This window comes from Pan troglodytes, chromosome 11 (genome assembly GCF_028858775.2).
Source record: "Pan troglodytes isolate AG18354 chromosome 11, NHGRI_mPanTro3-v2.0_pri, whole genome shotgun sequence".
Classification (NCBI taxonomy): Eukaryota; Metazoa; Chordata; class Mammalia; order Primates; family Hominidae; genus Pan; species Pan troglodytes.
Genome location: NC_072409.2, coordinates 53671694 through 53693639, shown reverse-complemented (window position 1 = coordinate 53693639; position 21946 = coordinate 53671694).

The window sequence follows — 21946 nt, the reverse complement described above, 5'->3', positions numbered from 1 at the left end:
GGAAGCGGGATTACAGATAGAAAGTAGAGAGCAGCATTCTCAGAAACATCTTTGTGATGTTTGCATTCAAGTCACAGAGTTGAACATTCCCTTTCATACAGCAGGTTTGAAACACTCTTTTTGTACTATCTGGAAGTGGACATTTGGAACGGTACCAGGCCTATGGTGCAAAAGGAAATATCGTCGCATAAAAACAAGACGGAAGCATTCTCAGATACTTATTTGTGTTGTGTGTCCTCAACTAACAGACTTGAACCTTTCTTTTGACACAGCAGTTTTGAAACACTCCTTTGTAGAATCTGCAAGTGGATATTTGGATAGCTCTGAGGATTTCGTTGGAAACGGGATTACATAAAAAGAGTGGACAGCAGCATTCTCAGAAACTTCTTTGTGACGTTTGCATTCAAGTCACAGAGTTGAACATTCCCTGTCATAGAGTAGGTTTGAAACACTCTTTTTGTAGCATCTGGAAGTGGACATTTCCAATGCTTTCTTGCCTACGGCGAAGAAGGAAATATCTTCCCATAAAAACAAGACAGAAGCTTTCTCAGAAACTTATTTCTGATGTGTGTCCTCAACTAACGGACTTGAACCTTTCTTTTTATAGAGCACGTTTGAACCACTCCTTTTGTTGCATCTGCAAGTGGATATTTGGATAGCTTTGACGATTTCGTTGGAAACGGGAGTATCTCCCCATAAAATCTAGACAGAAGCATTCTCAGAAACGTCTTTGTGATGTTTCCATTCCAGTCACAGAGTTGAACATTCTCTTTCATAGAGCAAGTTTGAAACACTCTTTTTGTAGTATCTGGAAGTGGACATTTGCAGCGTTTTGTGGCCTATGGTAAAAAAGGAAATATCTTCCCATGAAAACGAGATAGAAGCAATCTCAGAAACTTGTTTATGCTGTATGTACTGAAGTAACAGTGTTGAACCTTTCTATTGATAGAGCAGGTGTGAAACACTGTTTTTTTGGAAACTGCAAGAGGATATTTCTATAGAACTGAGGATTTCGTTGGAAGCGGGATTACAGATAGAAAGTAGAGAGCAGCATTCTCAGAAACTTCTTTGTGATGTTTGCATTCAAGTCACAGAGTTGAACATTCCCTTTCATACAGCAGGTTTGAAACACTCTTTTTGTACTATCTGGAAGTGGACATTTGGAACGGTACCAGGCCTATGGTGCAAAAGGAAATATCGTCGCATAAAAACAAGACGGAAGCATTCTCAGATACTTATTTGTGTTGTGTGTCCTCAACTAACAGACTTGAACCTTTCTTTTGACACAGCAGTTTTGAAACACTCCTTTGTAGAATCTGCAAGTGGATATTTGGATAGCTCTGAGGATTTCGTTGGAAACGGGATTACATAAAAAGAGTGGACAGCAGCATTCTCAGAAACTTCTTTGTGACGTTTGCATTCAAGTCACAGAGTTGAACATTCCCTGTCATAGAGTAGGTTTGAAACACTCTTTTTGTAGCATCTGGAAGTGGACATTTCCAATGCTTTCTTGCCTACGGCGAAGAAGGAAATATCTTCCCATAAAAACAAGACAGAAGCTTTCTCAGAAACTTATTTCTGATGTGTGTCCTCAACTAACGGACTTGAACCTTTCTTTTTATAGAGCACGTTTGAACCACTCCTTTTGTTGCATCTGCAAGTGGATATTTGGATAGCTTTGACGATTTCGTTGGAAACGGGAGTATCTCCCCATAAAATCTAGACAGAAGCATTCTCAGAAACGTCTTTGTGATGTTTCCATTCCAGTCACAGAGTTGAACATTCTCTTTCATAGAGCAAGTTTGAAACACTCTTTTTGTAGTATCTGGAAGTGGACATTTGCAGCGTTTTGTGGCCTATGGTAAAAAAGGAAATATCTTCCCATGAACACGAGATAGAAGCAATCTCAGAAACTTGTTTATGCTGTATGTACTGAAGTAACAGTGTTGAACCTTTCTATTGATAGAGCACGTGTGAAACACTCTTTTTTTGGAATCTGCAAGAGGATATTTCTATAGAACTGAGGATTTCGTTGGAAGCGGGATTACAGATAGAAAGTAGAGAGCAGCATTCTCAGAAACTTCTTTGTGATGTTTGCATTCAAGTCACAGACTTGAACATTCCCTTTCATACAGCAGGTTTGAAACACTCTTTTTGTACTATCTGGAAGTGGACATTTGGAACGGTACCAGGCCTATGTTGCAAAAGGGAATATCGTCGCATAAAAACAAGACGGAAGCATTCTCAGAAACTTATTTGTGTTGTGTGTCCTCAGCTAACAGACTTGAACCTTTCTTTTGACACAGCAGTTTCGAAACACTCTTTTTGTAGAATCTGCAAGTGGATATATGGATAGATCTGAGGATTTCGTTGGAAACGGGATTACATATAAAAAGTAGACAGCAGCATTCTCAGAATCTTCTTTGTGATGTTTCCATTTAAGTCACAGCGTTGAACATTCCCTTTCACAGAGCAGGTTTCAAACACTCTTTTTGTAGTATCTGGAAGTGGACATTTGCAGCGTTTTGTCGCCTATGGTAAAAAAGGAAATATCTTCCCATGAAAACGAGATAGAAGCAATCTCAGAAACTTGTTTATGCTGTATGTACTGAAGTAACAGTGTTGAACCTTTCTATTGATAGAGCAGGTGTGAAACACTGTTTTTTTGGAAACTGCAAGAGGATATTTCTATAGAACTGAGGATTTCGTTGGAAGCGGGATTACAGATAGAAAGTAGAGAGCAGCATTCTCAGAAACTTCTTTGTGATGTTTGCATTCAAGTCACAGAGTTGAACATTCCCTTTCATACAGCAGGTTTGAAACACTCTTTTTGTACTATCTGGAAGTGGACATTTGGAACGGTACCAGGCCTATGGTGCAAAAGGAAATATCGTCGCATAAAAACAAGACGGAAGCATTCTCAGATACTTATTTGTGTTGTGTGTCCTCAACTAACAGACTTGAACCTTTCTTTTGACACAGCAGTTTTGAAACACTCCTTTGTAGAATCTGCAAGTGGATATTTGGATTGCTCTGAGGATTTCGTTGGAAACGGGATTACATAAAAAGAGTGGACAGCAGCACTCTCAGAAACTTCTTTGTGACGTTTGCATTCAAGTCACAGAGTTGAACATTCCCTGTCATAGAGTAGGTTTGAAACACTCTTTTTGTAGCATCTGGAAGTGGACATTCCCAATGCTTTCTTGCCTACGGCGAAGAAGGAAATATCTTCCCATAAAAACAAGACAGAAGCTTTCTCAGAAACTTATTTGTGATGTGTGTCCTCAACTAACGGACTTGAACCTTTCTTTTTATAGAGCACGTTTGAACCACTCCTTTTGTTGCATCTGCAAGTGGATATTTGGATAGCTTTGACGATTTCGTTGGAAACGGGAGTATCTCCCTATAAAATCTAGACAGAAGCATTCTCAGAAACGTCTTTGTGATGTTTCCATTCCAGTCACAGAGTTGAACATTCTCTTTCATAGAGCAAGTTTGAAACACTCTTTTTGTAGTATCTGGAAGTGGACATTTGCAGCGTTTTGTGGCCTATAGTAAAAAAGGAAATATCTTCCCATGAACACGAGATAGAAGCAATCTCAGAAACTTGTTTATGCTGTATGTACTGAAGTAACAGTGTTGAACCTTTCTATTGATAGAGCACGTGTGAAACACTCTTTTTTTGGAATCTGCAAGAGGATATTTCTATAGAACTGTGGATTTCGTTGGAAGCGGGATTACAGATAGAAAGTAGAGAGCAGCATTCTCAGAAACTTCTTTGTGATGTTTGCATTCAAGTCACAGACTTGAACATTCCCTTTCATACAGCAGGTTTGAAACACTCTTTTTGTACTATCTGGAAGTGGACATTTGGAACGGCACCAGGCCTATGGTGCAAAAGGAAATATCGTCGCATAAAAACAAGACGGAAGCATTCTCAGAAACTTATTTGTGTTGTGTGTCCTCAGCTAACAGACTTGAACCTTTCTTTTGACACAGCAGTTTTGAAACACTCTTTTTGTAGAATCTGCAAGTGGATATTTGGATAGCTCTGAGGATTTCGTTGGAAACGGGATTACATATAAAAAGTAGACAGCAGCATTCTCAGAAACTTGTTTGTGATGTTTCCATTTAAGTCACAGAGTTGAACATTCCCTTTCACAGAGCAGGTTTCAAACACTCTTTTTGTAGTATCTGGAAGTGGACATTTGCAACGCTTTGTGGCCTATGGTAAAAAAGGAAATATCTTCCCATAAAAACGAGATAGAAGCAATCTCAGAAACTTGTTTATGCTCTATCTACACAAGTAACAGTGTTGAACCTTTCTATTGATAGAGGAGGTGTGGTACACTCTTTTTTTGGAATGTGCAAGAGGATATTTCTATAGAACTGAGGATTTCGTGGGAAGCGGGATTACAGATAAAAAGTAGAGAGCAGCATTCTCAGAAAATTCTTTGTGATGTTTGCATTCAAGTCACAGAGTTGAACATTCCCTTTCATACAGCAGGTTTGAAACACTCTTTTTGTACTATCTGGAAGTGGACATTTGGAAAGGTACCAGGCCTATGGTGCAAAACGGAATATCGTCGCATAAAAACAAGACGGAAGCATTCTCAGAAACTTATTTGTGTTGTGTGTCCTCAACTAACAGACTTGAACCTTTCTTTTGACACAGCAGTTTTGAAACACTCTTTTTGTAGAATCTGCAAGTGGATATTTGGATAGCTCTGAGGATTTCGTTGGAAACGGGATTACATATAAGAAGTAGACAGCAGCATTCTCAGAAACTTCTTTGTGATGTTTCCATTTAAGTCACAGCGTTGAACATTCCCTTTCACAGAGCAGGTTTCAAACACTCGTTTTGTAGTATCTGGAGTTGGACATTTGCAGCGCTTTGTGGCCTATGGTAAAAAAGGAAATATCTTCCCATAAAAACGAGATAGAAGCAATCTCAGAAACTTGTTTATGCTCTATCTACACAAGTAACAGTGTTGAACCTTTCTATTGATAGAGCACATGTGAAACACTCTTTTTTTGGAATCTGCAAGTGGATATTTCTATAAAACTGAGGATTTCGTTGGAAGCGGGATTACAGATAAATAGTAGACAGCAGCATTTTCAGAAACTTCTTTGTGATGTTTGCATTCAAGTCACAGAGTTGAACATTCCCATTCATAGAGCAGGTTTGAAACACTCTTTTTGTAGTATCTGGAAGTGGACATTTGGAACGGTATCAGGCCTATGGTTAAAAAGGAAATATCTTCCCATAAAAACAAGACAGAAGCATTCTCAGAAACTTATTTGCGATGTGTGTCCTCAACTAACAGACTTGAACCTTTCTTTTGATACAGCAGTTTTGAAACACTCTTTTTGTAGAATCTGCAAGTGGATATTTGGATAGCTCTGAGTATTTCGTTGGAAACGGGATTACATAAAAAGAGTGGACAGCAGCGTTCTCAGAAACTTCTTTGTGACGTTTGCATTCAAGTCACAGAGTTGAACATTCCCTGTCATAGAGCAGGTTTGAAACACTCTTTTTGTAGCATCTGGAAGTGGACATTTACAACGCTTTCCTGCTTACGGCGAAGAAGGAAATATCTTCCCATAAAAACAAGACAGAAGCATTCTCAGAAACTTATTTCTGATGTGTGTCCTCAACTAACGGACTTGAACCATTCTTTTTATAGAGCACGTTTGAACCACTCCTTTTGTTGTATCTGCAAGTGGATATTTGGATAGCTTTGACGATTTCGTTGGAAACGGGAATATCTCCCTATAACATCTAGACAGAAGCATTCTCAGAAAGGTCTTTGTGATGTTTCCATTCAAGTCACAGAGTTGAACTTTCTCTTTCATAGAGCAAGTTTGAAACACTCTTTTTGTAGTATCTGGAAGTGGACATTTGCAGCGTTTTGTGGCCTATGGTAAAAAAGGAAATATCTTCCCATGAAAACGAGATAGAAGCAATCTCAGAAACTTGTTTATGCTGTATGTACTGAAGTAACAGTGTTGAACCTTTCTATTGATAGAGCAGGTGTGAAACACTGTTTTTTTGGAATCTGCAAGAGGATATTTCTATAGAACTGAGGATTTCTTTGGAATTGGGATTACAGATAGAAAGTAGAGAGCAGCATTCTCAGAAACTTCCTTGTGATGTTCGCATTCAAGTCACAGAGTTGAACATTCCCTTTCACACAGCAAGTTTGAAACACTCTTTTTGTACTATCTGGAAGCGGACATTTGGATCGGTACCAGGCCTATGGTGCAAAAGGAAATATCGTCGCAGAAAAACAAGACGGAAGCATTCTCAGATACTTATTTGTGTTGTGTGTCCTCAACTAACAGACTTGAACCTTTCTTTTGACACAGCAGTTTTGAAACACTCTTTTTGTAGAATCTGCAAGTGGATATCTGGCTAGCTCTGAGGATTTCGTTGGAAACGGGATTACATATAAAAAGTAGACAGCAGCATTCTCAGAAACTTCTTTGTGATGTTTCCATTTAAGTCACAGCGTTGAACATTCCCTTTCACAGAGCAGGTTTCAAACACTCTTTTTGTAGTATCTGGAAGTGGACATTTGCAGCGCTTTGCCGCGTATGGTAAAAAAGGAAATATCTTCCCATAAAAACGAGATAGAAGCAATCTCAGAAACTTGTTTATGCTCTATCTACACAAGTAACACTGTTGAACCTTTCTATTGACAGAGCACGTGTGAAACACTCTTTTTTTGGAATCTGCAAGTGGATATTTCTATAAAACTGAGGATTTCGTTGGAAGCGGGATTACAGATAAATAGTGGACAGCAGCATTCTCAGAAACTTCTTTGTGATGTTTGCATTCAAGTCACAGAGTTGAACATTCCCTTTCATACAGCAGGTTTGAAACACTCTTTTTGTACTATCTGGAAGTGGACATTTGGAACGGTACCAGGCCTATGGTGCAAAAGGAAATATCGTCGCATAAAAACAAGACGGAAGCATTCTCAGATACTTATTTGTGTTGTGTGTCCTCAACTAACAGACTTGAACCTTTCTTTTGACACAGCAGTTTTGAAACACTCCTTTGTAGAATCTGCAAGTGGATATTTGGATAGCTCTGAGGATTTCGTTGGAAACGGGATTACATAAAAAGAGTGGACAGCAGCATTCTCAGAAACTTCTTTGTGACGTTTGCATTCAAGTCACAGAGTTGAACATTCCCTGTCATAGAGTAGGTTTGAAACACTCTTTTTGTAGCATCTGGAAGTGGACATTTCCAATGCTTTCTTGCCTACGGCGAAGAAGGAAATATCTTCCCATAAAAACAAGACAGAAGCTTTCTCAGAAACTTATTTCTGATGTGTGTCCTCAACTAACGGACTTGAACCTTTCTTTTTATAGAGCACGTTTGAACCACTCCTTTTGTTGCATCTGCAAGTGGATATTTGGATAGCTTTGACGATTTCGTTGGAAACGGGAGTATCTCCCCATAAAATCTAGACAGAAGCATTCTCAGAAACGTCTTTGTGATGTTTCCATTCCAGTCACAGAGTTGAACATTCTCTTTCATAGAGCAAGTTTGAAACACTCTTTTTGTAGTATCTGGAAGTGGACATTTGCAGCGTTTTGTGGCCTATGGTAAAAAAGGAAATATCTTCCCATGAAAACGAGATAGAAGCAATCTCAGAAACTTGTTTATGCTGTATGTACTGAAGTAACAGTGTTGAACCTTTCTATTGATAGAGCAGGTGTGAAACACTGTTTTTTTGGAATCTGCAAGAGGATATTTCTATAGAACTGAGGATTTCGTTGGAAGCGGGATTACAGATAGAAAGTAGAGAGCAGCATTCTCAGAAACTTCTTTGTGATGTTTGCATTCAAGTCACAGACTTGAACATTCCCTTTCATACAGCAGGTTTGAAACACTCTTTTTGTACTATCTGGAAGTGGACATTTGGAACGGTACCAGGCCTATGGTGCAAAAGGGAATATCGTCGCATAAAAACAAGACGGAAGCATTCTCAGAAACTTATTTGTGTTGTGTGTCCTCACCTAACAGACTTGAACCTTTCTTTTGACACAGCAGTTTCGAAACACTCTTTTTGTAGAATCTGCAAGTGGATATATGGATAGATCTGAGGATTTCGTTGGAAACGGGATTACATATAAAAAGTAGACAGCAGCATTCTCAGAATCTTCTTTGTGATGTTTCCATTTAAGTCACAGCGTTGAACATTCCCTTTCACAGAGCAGGTTTCAAACACTCTTTTTGTAGTATCTGGAAGTGGACATTTGCAGCGCTTTGTGGCCTATGGTAAAAAAGGAAATATCTTCCCATAAAAACGAGATAGAAGCAATCTCAGAAACTTGTTTATGCTCTATCTACACAAGTAACAGTGTTGAACCTTTCTATTGATAGAGCACGTGTGAAACACTCTTTTTTTGGAATCTGCAAGTGGATATTTCTATAAAACTGAGGATTTCGTTGGAAGCGGGATTACAGATAAATAGTAGACAGCAGCATTCTCAGAAACTTCTTCGTGATGTTTGCATTCAAGTCACAGAGTTGAACATTCCCTTTCATAGAGCAGGTTTGAAACACTCTTTTTGTAGTATCTGGAAGTGGACATTTGGAACGGTATCAGGCCTATGGTTAAAAAGGAAATATCTTCCCATAAAAACAAGACAGAAGCATTCTCAGAAACTTATTTGCGATGTGTGTCCTCAACTAACAGACTTGAACCTTTCTTTTGATACAGCAGTTTTGAAACACTCTTTTTGTAGAATCTGCAAGTGGATATTTGGATAGCTCTGAGGATTTCGTTGGAAACGGGATTACATAAAAAGAGTGGACAGCAGCATTCTCAGAAATTTCTTTGTGACGTTTGCATTCAAGTCACAGAGTTGAGCATTCCCTGTCATAGAGCAGGTTTGAAACACTCTTTTTGTAGCATCTGGAAGTGGACATTTCCAACGCTTTCTTGCCTACGGCGAAGAAGGAAATATCTTCCCATAAAAACAAGACAGAAGCATTCTCAGAAACATATTTCTGATGTGTGTCCTCAACTAACGGACTTGAACCTTTCTTTTTATAGAGCAGGTTTGAACCACTCCTTTTGTTGTATCTGCAAGTGGATATTTGGATGGCTTTGACGATTTCGTTGGAAACGGGAATATCTCCCTATAAAATCTAGACAGAAGCATTCTCAGAAAGGTCTTTGTGATGTTTCCATTCAAGTCACAGAGTTGAGCATTCTCTTTCATAGAGCAAGTTTGAAACACTCTTTTTGTAGTATCTGGAAGTGGACATTTGCAGCGTTTTGTCGCCTATGGTAAAAAAGGAAATATCTTCCCATGAAAACGAGATAGAAGCAATCTCAGAAACTTGTTTATGCTGTATGTACTGAAGTAACAGTGTTGAACCTTTCTATTGATAGAGCAGGTGTGAAACACTGTTTTTTTGGAAACTGCAAGAGGATATTTCTATAGAACTGAGGATTTCGTTGGAAGCGGGATTACAGATAGAAAGTAGAGAGCAGCATTCTCAGAAACTTCTTTGTGATGTTTGCATTCAAGTCACAGAGTTGAACATTCCCTTTCATACAGCAGGTTTGAAACACTCTTTTTGTACTATCTGGAAGTGGACATTTGGAATGGTACCAGGCCTATGGTGCAAAAGGAAATATCGTCGCATAAAAACAAGACGGAAGCATTCTCAGATACTTATTTGTGTTGTGTGTCCTCAACTAACAGACTTGAACCTTTCTTTTGACACAGCAGTTTTGAAACACTCCTTTGTAGAATCTGCAAGTGGATATTTGGAGAGCTCTGAGGATTTCGTTGGAAACGGGATTACATAAAAAGAGTGGACAGCAGCACTCTCAGAAACTTCTTTGTGACGTTTGCATTCAAGTCACAGAGTTGAACATTCCCTGTCATAGAGTAGGTTTGAAACACTCTTTTTGTAGCATCTGGAAGTGGACATTCCCAATGCTTTCTTGCCTACGGCGAAGAAGGAAATATCTTCCCATAAAAACAAGACAGAAGCTTTCTCAGAAACTTATTTGTGATGTGTGTCCTCAACTAACGGACTTGAACCTTTCTTTTTATAGAGCACGTTTGAACCACTCCTTTTGTTGCATCTGCAAGTGGATATTTGGATAGCTTTGACGATTTCGTTGGAAACGGGAGTATCTCCCTATAAAATCTAGACAGAAGCATTCTCAGAAACGTCTTTGTGATGTTTCCATTCAAGTCACAGAGTTGAACATTCTCTTTCATAGAGCAAGTTTGAAACACTCTTTTTGTAGTATCTGGAAGTGGACATTTGCAGCGTTTTGTGGCCTATGGTAAAAAAGGAAATATCTTCCCATGAAAACGAGATAGAAGCAATCTCAGAAACTTGTTTATGCTGTATGTACTGAAGTAACAGTGTTGAACCTTTCTATTGATAGAGCAGGTGTGAAAAACTGTTTTTTTGGAATCTGAAAGAGGATATTTATATAGAACTGAGGATTTCGTTGGAAGCGGGATTACAGATAGAAAGTAGAGAGCAGCATTCTCAGAAACTTCTTTGTGATGTTTGCATTCAAGTCTCAGAGTTGAACATTCCCTTTCATACAGCAGGTTTGAAACACACTTTTTGTACTATCTGGAAGTGGACATTTGGAACGGTACCAGGCCTATGGTGCAAAAGGAAATATCGTCGCATAAAAACAAGACGGAAGCATTCTCAGATACTTATTTGTGTTGTGTGTCCTCAACTAACAGACTTGAAACTTTCTTTTGACACAGCAGTTTTGAAACACTCTTTTTGTAGAATCTGCAAGTGGATATTGGGATAGCTCTGAGGATTTCGTTGGAAACGGGATTACATATAAAAAGTAGACAGCAGCATTCTCAGAAACTTCTTTGTGATGTTTCCATTTAAGTCACAGCGTTGAACATTCCCTTTCACAGAGCAGGTTTCAAACACTCTTTTTGTAGTATCTGGAAGTGGACATTTGCAGCGCTTTGTGGCCTATGGTAAAAAAGGAAATATCTTCCCATAAAAACGAGATAGAAGCAATCTCAGAAACTTGTTTATGCTCTATCTACACAAGTAACAGTGTTGAACCTTTCTATTGATAGAGCACGTGTGAAACACTCTTTTTTTGGAATCTGCAAGTGGATATTTCTATAAAACTGAGGATTTCGTTGGAAGCGGGATTACAGATAAATAGTAGACAGCAGCATTCTCAGAAACTTCTTTGTGATGTTTGCATTCAAGTCACAGAGTTGAACATTCCCTTTCATAGAGCAGGTTTGAAACACTCTTTTTGTAGTATCTGGAAGTGGACATTTGGAACGGTATCAGGCCTATGGTTAAAAAAGGAAATATCTTCCCATAAAAACAAGACAGAAGCATTCTCAGAAACTTATTTCTGATGTGTGTCCTCAACTAACGGACTTGAACCTTTCTTTTTATAGAGCACGTTTGAACCACTGCTTTTGTTGTATCTGCAAGTGGATATTTGGATAGCTTTGACGATTTCGTTGGAAACGGGAATATCTCCCTATAAAATCTAGACAGAAGCATTCTCAGAAAGGTCTTTGTGATGTTTCCATTCAAGTCACAGAGTTGAACATTCTCTTTCATAGAGCAAGTTTGAAACACTCTTTTTGTAGTATCTGGAAGTGGACATTTGCAGCGTTTTGTGGCCTATGGTAAAAAAGGAAATATCTTCCCATGAAAACGAGATAGAAGCAATCTCAGAAACTTGTTTATGCTGTATGTACTGAAGTAACAGTGTTGAACCTTTCTATTGATAGAGCAGGTGTGAAACACTGTTTTTTTGGAATCTGCAAGAGGATATTTCTATAGAACTGAGGATTTCGTTGGAATCGGGATTACAGATAGAAAGTAGAGAGCAGCATTCTCAGAAACTTCTTTGTGATGTTTGCATTCAAGTCACAGAGTTGAACATTCCCTTTCATACAGCAGTTTTGAAACACTCTTTTTGTAGAATCTGCAAGTGGATATTTGGATAGCTCTGAGGATTTAGTTGGAAACGGGATTACATATAAAAAGTAGACAGCAGCATTCTCAGAAACTTCTTTGTGATGTTTCCACTTAAGTCACAGAGTGGAACATTCCCTTTCACAGAGCAGGTTTCAAACACTCTTTTTGTAGTATCTGGAAGTGGACATTTGCAACGCTATGTGGCCTATGGTAAAAAAGGAAATATCTTCCCATAAAAACGAGATAGAAGCAATCTCAGAAACTTGTTTATGCTCTATCTACACAAGTAACAGTGTTGAACCTTTCTATTGATAGAGGAGGTGTGGAACACTCTTTGTTTGGAATGTGCAAGAGGATATTTCTATAGAACTGAGGATTTCGTGGGAAGCGGGATTACAGATAAAAAGTAGAGAGCAGCATTCTCAGAAAATTCTTTGTGATGTTTGCATTCAAGTCACAGAGTTGAACATTCCCTTTCATACAGCAGGTTTGAAACACTCTTTTTGTACTATCTGGAAGTGGACATTTGGAAAGGTACCAGGCCTATGGTGCAAAAGGGAATATCGTTGCATAAAAACAAGACGGAAGCATTCTCAGAAACTTATTTGTGTTGTGTGTCGTCAACTAACAGACTTGAACCTTTCTTTTGACACAGCAGTTTTGAAACACTCTTTTTGTAGAATCTGCAAGTGGATATTTGGATAGCTCTGAGGATTTCGTTGGAAACGGGATTACATATAAGAAGTAGACAGCAGCATTCTCAGAAACTTCTTTGTGATGTTTCCATTTAAGTCACAGCGTTGAACATTCCCTTTCACAGAGCAGGTTTCAAACACTCTTTTTGTAGTATCTGGAGTTGGACATTTGCAGCGCTTTGTGGCCTATGGTAAAAAAGGAAATATCTTCCCATAAAAACGAGATAGAAGCAATCTCAGAAACTTGTTTATGCTCTATCTACACAAGTAACAGTGTTGAACCTTTCTATTGATAGAGCACGTGTGAAACACTCTTTTTTTGGAATCTGCAAGTGGATATTTCTATAAAACTGAGGATTTCGTTGGAAGCGGGATTACAGATAAATAGTAGACAGCAGCATTCTCAGAATCTTCTTTGTGATGTTTGCATTCAAGTCACAGAGTTGAACATTCCCTTTCATAGAGCAGGTTTGAAACACTCTTTTTGTACTATCTGGAAGTGGACATTTGGAACGGTATCAGGCCTATGGTTAAAAAGGAAATATCTTCCCATAAAAACAAGACAGAAGCATTCTCAGAAACTTATTTGCGATGTGTGTCCTCAACTAACAGACTTGAACCTTTCTTTTGATACAGCAGTTTTTAAACACTCTTTTTGTAGAATCTGCAAGTGGATATTTGGATAGCTCTGAGTATTTCGTTGGAAACGGGATTACATAAAAAGAGTGGACAGCAGCGTTCTCAGAAACTTCTTTGTGACGTTTGCATTCAAGTCACAGAGTTGAACATTCCCTGTCATAGAGCAGGTTTGAAACACTCTTTTTGTAGCATCTGGAAGTGGACATTTCCAACGCTTTCCTGCGTACGGCGAAGAAGGAAATATCTTCCCATAAAAACAAGACAGAAGCATTCTCAGAAACTTATTTCTGATGTGTGTCCTCAACTAACGGACTTGAACCATTCTTTTTATAGAGCACGTTTGAACCACTCCTTTTGTTGTATCTGCAAGTGGATATTTGGATAGCTTTGACGATTTTGTTGGAAACGGGAATATCTCCCTATAACATCTAGACAGAAGCATTCTCAGAAAGGTCTTTGTGATGTTTCCATTCAAGTCACAGAGTTGAACATTCTCTTTCATAGAGCAAGTTTGAAACACTCTTTTTGTAGTATCTGGAAGTGGACATTTGCAGCGTTTTGTGGCCTATGGTAAAAAAGGAAATATCTTCCCATGAAAACGAGATAGAAGCAATCTCAGAAACTTGTTTATGCTGTATGTACTGAAGTAACAGTGTTGAACCTTTCTATTGATAGAGCAGGTGTGAAACACTGTTTTTTTGGAATCTGCAAGAGGATATTTCTATAGAACTGAGGATTTCGTTGGAAGCGGGATTACAGATAGAAAGTAGAGAGCAGCATTCTCAGAAACTTCTTTGTGATGTTTGCATTCAAGTCACAGACTTGAACATTCCCTTTCATACAGCAGGTTTGAAACACTCTTTTTGTACTATCTGGAAGTGGACATTTGGAACGGTACCAGGCCTATGGTGCAAAAGGGAATATCGTCGCATAAAAACAAGACGGAAGCATTCTCAGAAACTTATTTGTGTTGTGTGTCCTCACCTAACAGACTTGAACCTTTCTTTTGACACAGCAGTTTCGAAACACTCTTTTTGTAGAATCTGCAAGTGGATATATGGATAGATCTGAGGATTTCGTTGGAAACGGGATTACATATAAAAAGTAGACAGCAGCATTCTCAGAATCTTCTTTGTGATGTTTCCATTTAAGTCACAGCGTTGAACATTCCCTTTCACAGAGCAGGTTTCAAACACTCTTTTTGTAGTATCTGGAAGTGGACATTTGCAGCGCTTTGTGGCCTATGGTAAAAAAGGAAATATCTTCCCATAAAAACGAGATAGAAGCAATCTCAGAAACTTGTTTATGCTCTATCTACACAAGTAACAGTGTTGAACCTTTCTATTGATAGAGCACGTGTGAAACACTCTTTTTTTGGAATCTGCAAGTGGATATTTCTATAAAACTGAGGATTTCGTTGGAAGCGGGATTACAGATAAATAGTAGACAGCAGCATTCTCAGAAACTTCTTCGTGATGTTTGCATTCAAGTCACAGAGTTGAACATTCCCTTTCATAGAGCAGGTTTGAAACACTCTTTTTGTAGTATCTGGAAGTGGACATTTGGAACGGTATCAGGCCTATGGTTAAAAAGGAAATATCTTCCCATAAAAACAAGACAGAAGCATTCTCAGAAACTTATTTGCGATGTGTGTCCTCAACTAACAGACTTGAACCTTTCTTTTGATACAGCAGTTTTGAAACACTCTTTTTGTAGAATCTGCAAGTGGATATTTGGATAGCTCTGAGGATTTCGTTGGAAACGGGATTACATAAAAAGAGTGGACAGCAGCATTCTCAGAAATTTCTTTGTGACGTTTGCATTCAAGTCACAGAGTTGAGCATTCCCTGTCATAGAGCAGGTTTGAAACACTCTTTTTGTAGCATCTGGAAGTGGACATTTCCAACGCTTTCTTGCCTACGGCGAAGAAGGAAATATCTTCCCATAAAAACAAGACAGAAGCATTCTCAGAAACATATTTCTGATGTGTGTCCTCAACTAACGGACTTGAACCTTTCTTTTTATAGAGCAGGTTTGAACCACTCCTTTTGTTGTATCTGCAAGTGGATATTTGGATGGCTTTGACGATTTCGTTGGAAACGGGAATATCTCCCTATAAAATCTAGACAGAAGCATTCTCAGAAAGGTCTTTGTGATGTTTCCATTCAAGTCACAGAGTTGAGCATTCTCTTTCATAGAGCAAGTTTGAAACACTCTTTTTGTAGTATCTGGAAGTGGACATTTGCAGCGTTTTGTCGCCTATGGTAAAAAAGGAAATATCTTCCCATGAAAACGAGATAGAAGCAATCTCAGAAACTTGTTTATGCTGTATGTACTGAAGTAACAGTGTTGAACCTTTCTATTGATAGAGCAGGTGTGAAACACTGTTTTTTTGGAAACTGCAAGAGGATATTTCTATAGAACTGAGGATTTCGTTGGAAGCGGGATTACAGATAGAAAGTAGAGAGCAGCATTCTCAGAAACTTCTTTGTGATGTTTGCATTCAAGTCACAGAGTTGAACATTCCCTTTCATACAGCAGGTTTGAAACACTCTTTTTGTACTATCTGGAAGTGGACATTTGGAATGGTACCAGGCCTATGGTGCAAAAGGAAATATCGTCGCATAAAAACAAGACGGAAGCATTCTCAGATACTTATTTGTGTTGTGTGTCCTCAACTAACAGACTTGAACCTTTCTTTTGACACAGCAGTTTTGAAACACTCCTTTGTAGAATCTGCAAGTGGATATTTGGAGAGCTCTGAGGATTTCGTTGGAAACGGGATTACATAAAAAGAGTGGACAGCAGCACTCTCAGAAACTTCTTTGTGACGTTTGCATTCAAGTCACAGAGTTGAACATTCCCTGTCATAGAGTAGGTTTGAAACACTCTTTTTGTAGCATCTGGAAGTGGACATTCCCAATGCTTTCTTGCCTACGGCGAAGAAGGAAATATCTTCCCATAAAAACAAGACAGAAGCTTTCTCAGAAACTTATTTGTGATGTGTGTCCTCAACTAACGGACTTGAACCTTTCTTTTTATAGAGCACGTTTGAACCACTCCTTTTGTTGCATCTGCAAGTGGATATTTGGATAGCTTTGACGATTTCGTTGGAAACGGGAGTATCTCCCTATAAAATCTAGACAGAAGCATTCTCAGAAACGTCTTTGTGATGTTTCCATTCAAGTCACAGAGTTGAACATTCTCTTTCATAGAGCAAGTTTGAAACACTCTTTTTGTAGTATCTGGAAGTGGACATTTGCAGCGTTTTGTGGCCTATGGTAAAAAAGGAAATATCTTCCCATGAAAACGAGATAGAAGCAATCTCAGAAACTTGTTTATGCTGTATGTACTGAAGTAACAGTGTTGAACCTTTCTATTGATAGAGCAGGTGTGAAAAACTGTTTTTTTGGAATCTGAAAGAGGATATTTATATAGAACTGAGGATTTCGTTGGAAGCGGGATTACAGATAGAAAGTAGAGAGCAGCATTCTCAGAAACTTCTTTGTGATGTTTGCATTCAAGTCTCAGAGTTGAACATTCCCTTTCATACAGCAGGTTTGAAACACACTTTTTGTACTATCTGGAAGTGGACATTTGGAACGGTACCAGGCCTATGGTGCAAAAGGAAATATCGTCGCATAAAAACAAGACGGAAGCATTCTCAGATACTTATTTGTGTTGTGTGTCCTCAACTAACAGACTTGAAACTTTCTTTTGACACAGCAGTTTTGAAACACTCTTTTTGTAGAATCTGCAAGTGGATATTGGGATAGCTCTGAGGATTTCGTTGGAAACGGGATTACATATAAAAAGTAGACAGCAGCATTCTCAGAAACTTCTTTGTGATGTTTCCATTTAAGTCACAGCGTTGAACATTCCCTTTCACAGAGCAGGTTTCAAACACTCTTTTTGTAGTATCTGGAAGTGGACATTTGCAGCGCTTTGTGGCCTATGGTAAAAAAGGAAATATCTTCCCATAAAAACGAGATAGAAGCAATCTCAGAAACTTGTTTATGCTCTATCTACACAAGTAACAGTGTTGAACCTTTCTATTGATAGAGCACGTGTGAAACACTCTTTTTTTGGAATCTGCAAGTGGATATTTCTATAAAACTGAGGATTTCGTTGGAAGCGGGATTACAGATAAATAGTAGACAGCAGCATTCTCAGAAACTTCTTTGTGATGTTTGCATTCAAGTCACAGAGTTGAACATTCCCTTTCATAGAGCAGGTTTGAAACACTCTTTTTGTAGTATCTGGAAGTGGACATTTGGAACGGTATCAGGCCTATGGTTAAAAAAGGAAATATCTTCCCATAAAAACAAGACAGAAGCATTCTCAGAAACTTATTTCTGATGTGTGTCCTCAACTAACGGACTTGAACCTTTCTTTTTATAGAGCACGTTTGAACCACTGCTTTTGTTGTATCTGCAAGTGGATATTTGGATAGCTTTGACGATTTCGTTGGAAACGGGAATATCTCCCTATAAAATCTAGACAGAAGCATTCTCAGAAAGGTCTTTGTGATGTTTCCATTCAAGTCACAGAGTTGAACATTCTCTTTCATAGAGCAAGTTTGAAACACTCTTTTTGTAGTATCTGGAAGTGGACATTTGCAGCGTTTTGTGGCCTATGGTAAAAAAGGAAATATCTTCCCATGAAAACGAGATAGAAGCAATCTCAGAAACTTGTTTATGCTGTATGTACTGAAGTAACAGTGTTGAACCTTTCTATTGATAGAGCAGGTGTGAAACACTGTTTTTTTGGAATCTGCAAGAGGATATTTCTATAGAACTGAGGATTTCGTTGGAATCGGGATTACAGATAGAAAGTAGAGAGCAGCATTCTCAGAAACTTCTTTGTGATGTTTGCATTCAAGTCACAGAGTTGAACATTCCCTTTCATACAGCAGTTTTGAAACACTCTTTTTGTAGAATCTGCAAGTGGATATTTGGATAGCTCTGAGGATTTAGTTGGAAACGGGATTACATATAAAAAGTAGACAGCAGCATTCTCAGAAACTTCTTTGTGATGTTTCCACTTAAGTCACAGAGTGGAACATTCCCTTTCACAGAGCAGGTTTCAAACACTCTTTTTGTAGTATCTGGAAGTGGACATTTGCAACGCTATGTGGCCTATGGTAAAAAAGGAAATATCTTCCCATAAAAACGAGATAGAAGCAATCTCAGAAACTTGTTTATGCTCTATCTACACAAGTAACAGTGTTGAACCTTTCTATTGATAGAGGAGGTGTGGAACACTCTTTGTTTGGAATGTGCAAGAGGATATTTCTATAGAACTGAGGATTTCGTGGGAAGCGGGATTACAGATAAAAAGTAGAGAGCAGCATTCTCAGAAAATTCTTTGTGATGTTTGCATTCAAGTCACAGAGTTGAACATTCCCTTTCATACAGCAGGTTTGAAACACTCTTTTTGTACTATCTGGAAGTGGACATTTGGAAAGGTACCAGGCCTATGGTGCAAAAGGGAATATCGTTGCATAAAAACAAGACGGAAGCATTCTCAGAAACTTATTTGTGTTGTGTGTCGTCAACTAACAGACTTGAACCTTTCTTTTGACACAGCAGTTTTGAAACACTCTTTTTGTAGAATCTGCAAGTGGATATTTGGATAGCTCTGAGGATTTCGTTGGAAACGGGATTACATATAAGAAGTAGACAGCAGCATTCTCAGAAACTTCTTTGTGATGTTTCCATTTAAGTCACAGCGTTGAACATTCCCTTTCACAGAGCAGGTTTCAAACACTCTTTTTGTAGTATCTGGAGTTGGACATTTGCAGCGCTTTGTGGCCTATGGTAAAAAAGGAAATATCTTCCCATAAAAACGAGATAGAAGCAATCTCAGAAACTTGTTTATGCTCTATCTACACAAGTAACAGTGTTGAACCTTTCTATTGATAGAGCACGTGTGAAACACTCTTTTTTTGGAATCTGCAAGTGGATATTTCTATAAAACTGAGGATTTCGTTGGAAGCGGGATTACAGATAAATAGTAGACAGCAGCATTCTCAGAATCTTCTTTGTGATGTTTGCATTCAAGTCACAGAGTTGAACATTCCCTTTCATAGAGCAGGTTTGAAACACTCTTTTTGTACTATCTGGAAGTGGACATTTGGAACGGTATCAGGCCTATGGTTAAAAAGGAAATATCTTCCCATAAAAACAAGACAGAAGCATTCTCAGAAACTTATTTGCGATGTGTGTCCTCAACTAACAGACTTGAACCTTTCTTTTGATACAGCAGTTTTTAAACACTCTTTTTGTAGAATCTGCAAGTGGATATTTGGATAGCTCTGAGTATTTCGTTGGAAACGGGATTACATAAAAAGAGTGGACAGCAGCGTTCTCAGAAACTTCTTTGTGACGTTTGCATTCAAGTCACAGAGTTGAACATTCCCTGTCATAGAGCAGGTTTGAAACACTCTTTTTGTAGCATCTGGAAGTGGACATTTCCAACGCTTTCCTGCGTACGGCGAAGAAGGAAATATCTTCCCATAAAAACAAGACAGAAGCATTCTCAGAAACTTATTTCTGATGTGTGTCCTCAACTAACGGACTTGAACCATTCTTTTTATAGAGCACGTTTGAACCACTCCTTTTGTTGTATCTGCAAGTGGATATTTGGATAGCTTTGACGATTTTGTTGGAAACGGGAATATCTCCCTATAACATCTAGACAGAAGCATTCTCAGAAAGGTCTTTGTGATGTTTCCATTCAAGTCACAGAGTTGAACATTCTCTTTCATAGAGCAAGTTTGAAACACTCTTTTTGTAGTATCTGGAAGTGGACATTTGCAGCGTTTTGTGGCCTATGGTAAAAAAGGAAATATCTTCCCATGAAAACGAGATAGAAGCAATCTCAGAAACTTGTTTATGCTGTATGTACTGAAGTAACAGTGTTGAACCTTTGTATTGATAGAGCAGGTGTGAAAAACTGTTTTTTTGGAATCTGAAAGAGGATATTTATATAGAACTGAGGATTTCGTTGGAAGCGGGATTACAGATAGAAAGTAGAGAGCAGCATTCTCAGAAACTTCTTTGTGATGTTTGCATTCAAGTCACAGAGTTGAACATTCCCTTTCATACAGCAGGTTTGAAACACACTTTTTGTACTATCTGGAAGTGGACATTTGGAACGGTACCAGGCCTATGGTGCAAAAGGAAATATCGTCGCATAAAAACAAGACGGAAGCATTCTCAGATACTTATTTGTGTTGTGTGTCCTCAACTAACAGACTTGAAACTTTCTTTTGACACAGCAGTTTTGAAACACTCTTTTTGTAGAATCTGCAAGTGGATATTGGGATAGCTCTGAGGATTTCGTTGGAAACGGGATTACATATAAAAAGTAGACAGCAGCATTCTCAGAAACTTCTTTGTGATGTTTCCATTTAAGTCACAGCGTTGAACATTCCCTTTCACAGAGCAGGTTTCAAACACTCTTTTTGTAGTATCTGGAAGTGGACATTTGCAGCGCTTTGTGGCCTATGGTAAAAAAGGAAATATCTTCCCATAAAAACGAGATAGAAGCAATCTCAGAAACTTGTTTATGCTCTATCTACACAAGTAACAGTGTTGAACCTTTCTATTGATAGAGCACGTGTGAAACACTCTTTTTTTGGAATCTGCAAGTGGATATTTCTATAAAACTGAGGATTTCGTTGGAAGCGGGATTACAGATAAATAGTAGACAGCAGCATTCTCAGAAACTTCTTTGTGATGTTTGCATTCAAGTCACAGAGTTGAACATTCCCTTTCATAGAGCAGGTTTGAAACACTCTTTTTGTAGTATCTGGAAGTGGACATTTGGAACGGTATCAGGCCTATGGTTAAAAAAGGAAATATCTTCCCATAAAAACAAGACAGAAGCATTCTCAGAAACTTATTTCTGATGTGTTTCCTCAACTAACGGACTTGAACCTTTCTTTTTATAGAGCACGTTTGAACCACTCCTTTTGTTGTATCTGCAAGTGGATATTTGGATAGCTTTGACGATTTCGTTGGAAACGGGAATATCTCCCTATAAAATCTAGACAGAAGCATTCTCAGAAAGGTCTTTGTGATGTTTCCATTCAAGTCACAGAGTTGAACATTCTCTTTCATAGAGCAAGTTTGAAACACTCTTTTTGTAGTATCTGGAAGTGGACATTTGCAGCGTTTTGTGGCCTATGGTAAAAAAGGAAATATCTTCCCATGAAAACGAGATAGAAGCAATCTCAGAAACTTGTTTATGCTGTATGTACTGAAGTAACAGTGTTGAACCTTTCTATTGATAGAGCAGGTGTGAAACACTGTTTTTTTGGAATCTGCAAGAGGATATTTCTATAGAACTGAGGATTTCGTTGGAAGCGGGATTACAGATAGAAAGTAGAGAGCAGCATTCTCAGAAACTTCTTTGTGATGTTTGCATTCAAGTCACAGAGTTGAACATTCAGTTTCATACAGCAGTTTTGAAACACTCTTTTTGGAGAATCTGCAAGTGGATATTTGGATAGCTCTGAGGATTTAGTTGGAAACGGGATTACATATAAAAAGTAGACAGCAGCATTCTCAGAAACTTCTTTGTGATGTTTCCACTTAAGTCACAGAGTGGAACATTCCCTTTCACA